We start from the raw sequence: 7,776 nt of genomic DNA on the forward strand, positions 1-7,776 counted from the left end.
CCCAGAAACCTGCTCCTTTTACTCTCTATTCCGGACGTCATAAACGGCCAATTCTCATAGCTTTTAGCCGTACCCTTATCCTACTCCTCCTCTGTTCCTCTGGTGATGTAGAGGTGAATCCAGGCCCTGCAGTGCCTAGCTCCACTCCTATTCCCCAGGCGCTCTCTTTTGATGACTTCTGTAACCATAATAGCCTTGGTTTCATGCATGTTAACATTAGAAGCCTCCTCCCTAAGTATGTTTTATTCACTGCTTTAGCACACTCTGCCAACCCGGATGTCCTAGCCGTGTCTCTACCAAAAACTCTGAAATCCTCATCCCTAACTACAACATTTTCAGACAAGATAGAACGGCCAAAGGGGGCGGTGTTGCAATCTACTGCAGAGATAGCCTGCAGAGTTCTGTCCTACTATCCAGGTCTGTACCAAAACAATTTGAACTTCTACTTTAAAAAATCAACCTCTCTAAAAACAAGTCTCTCACCGTTGCCGCCTGCTATAGACCACCCTCTGCCCCCAGCTGTGCTCTGGACACCATATGTGAACTGATTGCCCCCCATCTATCTTCAGAGCTTGTGCTGCTAGGTGACCTAAACTGGGACATGCTTAACACCCCAGCCATCCTACAATCTAAGCATGATGCCCTCAATCTCACACAAATTATCAATGAACCTACCAGGTACCATCCCAAAGCCGTAAACACGGGCACCCTCATAGATTCATCCTAACCAACTTGCCCTCTGCTGTTTTCAACCAAGATCTCAGCGATCACTGCCTCATTGCCTGCATCCGTAATAGGTCAGCGGTCAAACGACCTCCACTCATCACTGTCAAACGCTCCGTGAAACATTTCAGTGAGCAAGCCTTTCTAATCGACCTGGCCCGGGTATCCTGGAAGGATATTGACCTCATCCCGTCAGCATTTTTAAATGCCTTCCTCACCATCTTATATAAGCATGCCCCATTCAAGAAATTTAGAACCAGGAACAGATATAGCCCTTGGTTCTCTCCAGACCAGACTGCCCTTTACCAACACAAAAACATCCTGTGGCGTTCTGCATTATCATCGAACAGCCCCCGTGATATGCAACTTTTCAGGGAAGTTAGAAACCAATATACACAGGCTAGCTTTTTCAAGCAGAAATTTGCTTCCTGCAACACAAACTCAAAAAAGTTCCGGGACACTGTAAAGTCCATGGAGAATAAGAACACCTCCTCCCAGCTGCCCACTGCACTGAGGATAGGAAACTCTGTCACCTCTGATAAATCCACTATAATTGAGAATTTCAATAAGCATTTTTCAACGGCTGGCCATGCTTTCCACCTACCCCTACCGCGGTCAACAGTACTGCACCCCCCACAGCTACTCGCCCAAAGGAGGGGACACTCTTGACCCAAACTGCTACAGACCTATATCTATCCTACCCTGCCTTTCTAAGGTCTTTGAAAGCCAAGTCAACAAACAGATTACCGACCATTTCGAATCCCACCGCACCTTCTCCGCTATGCAATCTGGTTATGGGTGCACCTCAGCCACGCTCAAGGTCCTAAACGATATCGTAACCGCCATCGATAAGAAACAATACTGTGCTGCCGTATTCATTGACCTGGCCAAGGCTTTCGACTCTGTCAATCACCACATCCTCATCGGCAGACTCAATAGCCTTGGTTTCTCAAATGACTGCCTCGCCTGGTTCACCAACTACTTCTCTGACAGAGTTCAGTGTGTCAAATCGGAGGGACTGTTGTCCAGACCTCTGGCAGTCTCCATGGGGGTGCCACAGGGTTCAATTCTCAGGCCGACTCTTTTCTCTGTATACATCAATGATGTCGCTCTTGCTGCTGGTGATTCTCTGATCCACCTCTACGCAGACGATACCATTCTGTATACTTCTGGACCTTCGTTGGACACTGTGTTAACTAACCTCCAGACAAGCTTCAATGCCATACAACTCTCCTTCCGTGGCCTCCAACTGCTCTTAAATGCAAGGAAAACTAAATGCATGCTCTTCAACCGATCGCTGCCCACACCTGCCCGCCCGCCCAGCATCACTACTCTGGACTGTTCTGACTTAGAATATGTGGACAACTACAAATACCTAGGTGTCTGGTTAGACTGTAAACTCTCCTTCCAGACTCACATCAAACATCTCCAATCCAAAGTTAAATCTAGAATTGGCTTCCTATTTCGCAACAAAGCATCCTTCACTCATGCTGCCAAACATACCCTCGTAAAACTGACCATACTTCCGATCCTCGACTTCGACGATGTCATTTACAAAATAGCCTCCAATACCCTACTCAATAAACTGGATGCAGTCTATCACAGTGACATCCGTTTTGTCACCAAAGCCCCATATACTACCCACCACTGCGACCTGTACGCTCTCGTTGGCTGGCCCTCGCTTCATACTCGTCGCCAAACCCACTGGCTCCAGGTCATCTACAAGACCCTGCTAGGTAAAGTCCCCCCTTATCTCCGCTCACTGGTCACCATAGCTTATTTTTCTACTGTATTATTGACTGTATGTTTGTTTTACTTCATGTGTAACTCTGTGTTGTTGTATGTGTCGAACTGCTTTGCTTTTTCTTGGCCAGGTCGAAATTGTAAATGAGAAATTTTTCTCAACTTGCCTACCTGGTTAAATAAAGGTGAAATAAAATAAAACAATTAAAGACAGAAATACTCCTCAGCACCCCCCTCCCCATCCCTCCTTTAACAAGCCGCAGGTGAAGAAGCCGGATGTGGAGGTCCTGCGGTCGTGAGGCCGGTTGGATGTACTGCCAAATTCTCTAAAACAACGCTGGAGGCCGCTTATGGCGGAGAAATGAACATTCAATTCTCATGCAACAGCTCTGTTGGACATTCCTGCAGTCAGCATACCAATTGCACGCTCCCTCAAAACTTGAGACATCTGTGGCATTGTGTTGTGACACAAAACTGCACATTTTAGATTTGCCTTTTGTCCCCAGTACAAGGTGCACCTGTGTAATGACCATGCTGTTTAATCAGCTTCTTGATATGCCACACCTGCATATGGAACATTTCTGGGATATTTTATTTCAGCAAATGAAAGCTGGGACCAACACTTAACATGTTGCGGTCATTTTTGTTCAGTATAATTTGCAGCTCAGTTTACAGGAGATAGCTTGCTATGTGTGACACATAGAAACATGACTGGTCTCTACTGACATTGCTTGAGTTGAAGAAGCAAACCCTGTGACAGAGGTAGGGGCACTTAGTGTCGCTGATATGGGATGGTTGTCCTAACCCAGAGCAGCTTCAGTAAGAGGGTTAATAGCCACAATACCGACAAGAAGACACAGCTTTACCCTGAGTCGATTTTCCTCTATAATCTCAACAATGCTACATAATTGCATTTATTTTTTTAAAGCACCAAGCCGCACCAGATCATGGGGTTTAAACTCCCAGTGCGGAGAGGGGACAGAGGAGAAAGAAGAGATACAGAGATGTGGTGCAAGAGAGAGATGGGATCTGTTTACAGTCGACAATCATCAGTTCAAAGTGGTTGGATCATTTGTAGTCTTTGTCCGGACAGCTGGATGGACTCAGAAACACATTTGGGATGTCCTTGAAGATCAGAGGATAAATATAAATCATAGATTCCATCACATACACATTCCAACACTAGCTCAACATCAAAGAAAAGAACAGTGGCCAAAACACTATTTTCTGTGCTTGGACCCCACAAACACTCATCCCTGGTCTTCACAGTGGGTAAACCCTCTTTTTAACCATTAGTGGACGCTGGACGCACCCTCTCTTCCATCCGAGGTCCGTCCTAGGTTCCATCCTAATGACTGCTTTCGCAAGCCTGCCTGTCAGTGCTCTGTGATTTGTGCCTGTGCCATATCTCAGCTCAGGAGGGCAGATGACAAGCTGATTAGGAGTGGAATTTCCAGGGGCTCAGAGTTGCTATTCCCAGCCTCCATCCTCTAGATTAGACCCTTTCTAGCTGGGGACAGGCTGATGACACCTGGGCTACAGGTGAGACTGTTATATCTCATAACAACAGGGTCAGCTTCGACACAACCTGACCACACAGGGCTGTTTATAACCCACACAAATGCCAGGATTACATCATTAACTCCCCAACCCATATACACACAAATACACTTTCTAAACATGGTTGGGGGCTTAATTCTAAACATGGTTGGGGGCTTTATTCTAAACATGGTAGGGGGCTTTATTTAAAGAACATAAAACTTCCAAGTAAAAAAAAAGTGTTGATAGGGGACAGAATGCAGTCAGACGATCAAATAATCGGCATATACGGTGCATTTGGAAAGTATTCAGACCCCTTGACTTTTTCCATATTTTGTTACGTTACAGCCTTATTCTAAAATGTATTAAATTGTTTTGTTTTCCCCTCATCAAATCTACACACAATACCCCATAAGGACAAATCAAAAACAGGTTTTTAGAAAATCTTAGCCGTATTCATCGACCTGGCCAAGGCTTTCGACTCTGTCAATCACCACATTCTTATCCGCAGACTCAACAGCCTTGGTTTCTCAAATGACTGCCTCGCCTGGTTCACCAACTACTTCTCTGACAGAGTTCAGTGTGTCAAATCGGAGGGACTGTTGTCCGGACCTCTGGCAGTCTCCATGGGGGTGCCACAGGGTTCAATTCTCGGGCCGACTCTTTTCTCTGTATACATCAATGATGTCGCTCTTGCTGCTGGTGATTCTCTGATCCACCTCTACGCAGACGATACCATTCTGTATACTTCTGGACCTTCGTTGGACACTGTGTTAACTAACCTCCAGACAAGCTTCAATGCCATGCAACTCTCCTTCCGTGGCCTCCAACTGCTCTTAAATGCAAGGAAAACTAAATGCATGCTCTTCAACCGATCGCTGCCCACACCTGCCCGCCCGCCCAGCATCACTACTCTGGACTGTTCTGACTTAGAATATGTGGACAACTACAAATACCTAGGTGTCTGGTTAGACTGTAAACTCTCCTTCCAGACTTACATTAAGCATCTCTAATCCAAAATTATATCTAGAATCGGCTTCCTATTTCGCAACAAAGAATACTTCACTCATGCTGCCAAACATACCCTCGTAAAATTGACCATCCTACCGATCCTCGACTTCAGCGATGTAATTTACAAAATGACTCAACAAATTGGATGCAGTTGGATGTATACTACCCACCACTGCGACCTGTACACTCTCGTTGGCTGGCCCTCGCTTCACACTCGTCGCCAAACCCACTGGCCTCAGGTCATCTACAAATCTCTGATAGGTAAGGCCCCGCCTTATCTCAGTTCACTGGTCACCATTGCAGCACCCACCCGTAGCACGCGCTCCAGCAGGTATATCTCTCTAGTCACCCCCAAAGCCAATTCCTCCTTTGGCTGCCTTTCCTTCCAGTTCTCTGCTGCCAATAACTGGAATGAATTGCAAAAATCACTGAAGCTGGAGACTCTTACCTCCATCACTAGCTTTAAGCAGCAGCTGTCTGAGCAGCTCACAGATCACTGCACCTGTACATAGCCCATCTGTAAATAGCCCATCCAACTACCTCATCCCCATACTGTATTATTATTATCTTGCTCCTTTGCACCCCTGTATCACTACTTGCACATTCATCTTCTGCACATCAATCACTCTAGTGTCTAATTGGTATATTGTAATTACTTCGCCACCATGGCCTATTTATTGCCTTACCTCCCTTTTCTTACCTCATTTGCACACAATGTATATAGATTTTCTTCAACTGTATTATTGACTATGTTTTGTTTATTCCATGTGTAACTCTGTGTTGTTGTATGTGTCGAACTGCTTTGCTTTATTCTTGGCCATGTCGCAGTTGTAAATGAGAACTTGTCCTCAACTTGCCTACCTGGCTAAATAAAGGTGAAATACATTTTTTTAAAGGGTCTCATTATTCTGGTTAGAGCCAGTTTGCGCTGTTATGTGGAAGTAGTACACAGCGTTGTACGAGATCTTCAGTTTCTTGGCAATTTGTCACATGGAATAGCCTTCATTTCTCAGAACAAGAATAGACTGACGAATTTCAGAAGAAAGGCCTTTGTTTCTTGCCAGTTTGAGCCTATAATCGAACCCACAAATGCTGATGCTCCAGATACTCAACTAGTCTAAAGAAGGCCAGTTTTATTGCTTCTTTAATCAGATAAACAGTTTTCAGCTGTGCTAACATAATTGCAAAAGGGTTTTCTAATGATCAAACTTGGATTAGCTAACACAACGTGCAATTGGAACACAGGAGTGATGGTTGCTGATAATTGGCCTCTGTAGACCTTTGTAGATATTCCATAAAAATTACAAAAAATAAATAAATAATAAAATCGGCTGTTTCCAGCTACAATAGTCATTTACAACATTAACAATGTCTACACTGTATTTCTGATCAATTTGATGTTATTTTAAATGGACAAAAAATGTTATTTTCTTTCAAAAACATTTCTAAGTGACGCCAAACTTTTGAACGGTAGTGTATATCAAAACTTTTCTGATGTACCCAGAGGACTGTTACTAGCATGTTTTAACCACTCCTATGAAAATGGTTGATCAGATACTCAACAAAAAGCTCTGATTTCACCATTACTGAAACAAGTAAATATAAAGATCCAGTCCATGGCCCTGTGGTCTAAGGCACTGCATCTCAGCGCTAGAGGCGTCACTACAGACCCTGAATTGATTCCAGGCTGGAACACAACTGGCTGTGATTGGGAGTCCCATATGACGACGCACAGTGTCGTTAGGGTTTGGCCGTCACTGTAAATAACAATTTGTTCTTAACTGACTTGCCTAGTTACATAAAAGTAAAATAAACATTTGAGTTCCCTTACACTTCAGTGTAGTGATGCAAAATGCATAGCGCAAAGAATTAAAAAAGGTATTGTCGATATTATTCATTCAAATCAGTTTTGGAGATAAGGTAATCATAGCTAACTTTGAAAAGGCTTATGATAAAGTACGACTGGAATTTATATAAATATCTCAATTTTGGAGAGTCTCTTATACAATGGGTTAAAATGATGTATAGTAACTCTAGGTGTAAAATCGTAAATAATGGCTACTTCTCAGAAAGTATTAAACTGTCTATTTATTATGGCCATTGAAACGTTAGCCATTGAAATGAGATCCAATAACAATAATATCAAGGTGCAAGAAACCCAGGGCTTAAAAACAAAATGTGTCATTGTATGCTGATGAGTCGTATTTATTTTAAACACACAATTTGGATCTCTCCACAGATTACAAAACTATGATAAGTGTACTATATTATTGTTCACTCAAAAATAAAACTTTTACCTTACTGTGAAATTTACCTATAAAATGGTCTGACAGTGGACATACTCAGTATTCATATCCCTAAAGAAATGATATCACTGCAATACATTTTAAGAGAAAGTTACCAAAAATAAGACCTTGCTACCATGGAATGGAAAATACCTGTCTATTTATGGAAAAAAAAAAAATCTGCCTGATTAATTCTTTAGTTATATCCCAGTTTACACATTTGCTTATGACCCTGCCTACACCTAACAACTTGTTAATTATTCAATTTTATTTGGAAATGCAAGCCAGAAAAAAAATAAAAACAGGCCGATTTATATAATATGAATTTGAAGGGCAGAAATGATTAAATATTAAAGCATTAGACCTCTCACTAAAGGCCACAAATATTATGGTTAAACTCAAATATACTAATTGATAAAAAAAAAAGCTATAATCTTTGAAAATTGTGTCATAAATACGACTGGAAATATATGGA

Source organism: Salmo salar, chromosome 01, assembly GCF_965601325.2.
Source record: "Salmo salar chromosome 01, fSalSal1, whole genome shotgun sequence".
Lineage (NCBI taxonomy): Eukaryota > Metazoa > Chordata > Actinopteri > Salmoniformes > Salmonidae > Salmo > Salmo salar.